We start from the raw sequence: 1344 nt of genomic DNA on the forward strand, positions 1-1344 counted from the left end.
CCTGCCTGCATGGACTCTAAAAGGCAAAAGGAACTAGTGTTGCTGAATCTTAGGCATGTTAATGCTTTTGTCCTAGTGTTTATGCATGGTATCACCTCCAAACCCCAACAGAAAAGGTAAATGGTTTCCTAAAATACAATAAAAACTGAAAAAAATTTCTCCAAGCCGAGATGGGACAGATGCATTTTACCATTGTGTTACATCTTATTTCCTTTTGTATTTCACTTTTTTATTCATTTGGAAAATGTGGATACTAGCTGTACTTTTGCAAGAGGTATTATTATTATTTTTCCATATACAAGACTTCACCTGCTCATTGGTCCGTAGATGCTGTTGTCTGCTCTCTTCTTCATGGTGCTCCATACGCTTCCAGTAGGAGACAGGTGTGAACGGTACGATGAAGTTTTGTCAGTTATATAAAGAGGAACAAATTAAGAAGAGATTTTTTAAAGGGGTCATATTTTGCTAAACCCACTTTTATTAGTCTTTGGTTCATTTATTTGTGTATTTGGACCCTAATAGTTCCAAAGTTCCTTACTTCGGACACGGCAAGGCTGGATATTATAATTTTGGTTCACATTAACAAACATCAGGGGAGACTTCACATTCTCTAAGTACTGTTCATAAGCTGCAGGATATTCTAAAAATATTCAGCTCAAGACTCTCACTTCTTTTATGACATTAATTCAGTATAACACATTATCATTTACGCCTCCAAAAATGTAGACCACTGGAACTTATCAGCACTACAAAGCTCTCTTTATATTCATTTTGGCAAAAATTGAGTAGATTACTACATCCCGTTTTAATTCCTGCGTAATTTGTTATGTCTATATTTAGTTACGTCACGACAATTGCACATGTAAGGTCAAGACTTCTGACAAACATTTCTCCCAGTACAACATAACTGGTTGTCAGCAGCAGCGATTGTAGTCCATACTGAAAATATGTCCAAACTTTGAGTCGATTACCTAAAAGGTTCAGTTATTGGTTGAACAGGACAGAGCAGCACAGCCAACAACCTGGAGGGGGTGGGGCATGAAGTGGTTCATTTACAGTTAAAGGGCCAGCGCTCAAAACGACCTTTCTGGTGTCATTACTCAGAAATAGGGTTGAAAATGGACCTGTGGAGTTGAATTAATGAAGAATTCAGACCCAAGCGTAGCATTTACAGTTTATGTAGACCACAGGGAAATGTTTTAAAATGCATAATTCCATTTTTTTAAAAAAAAGCAAAATATCACTTCTTTAAGAAAATACATATATCCCAACTTTTCTAGAAATGGGGTTGCATGTTATGCTCTAAAAGTAAAGTCAAATCTACCATTTGAAAGGATTATGTGT

This window comes from Sphaeramia orbicularis, chromosome 14 (assembly GCF_902148855.1).
Source record: "Sphaeramia orbicularis chromosome 14, fSphaOr1.1, whole genome shotgun sequence".
NCBI lineage: Eukaryota > Metazoa > Chordata > Actinopteri > Kurtiformes > Apogonidae > Sphaeramia > Sphaeramia orbicularis.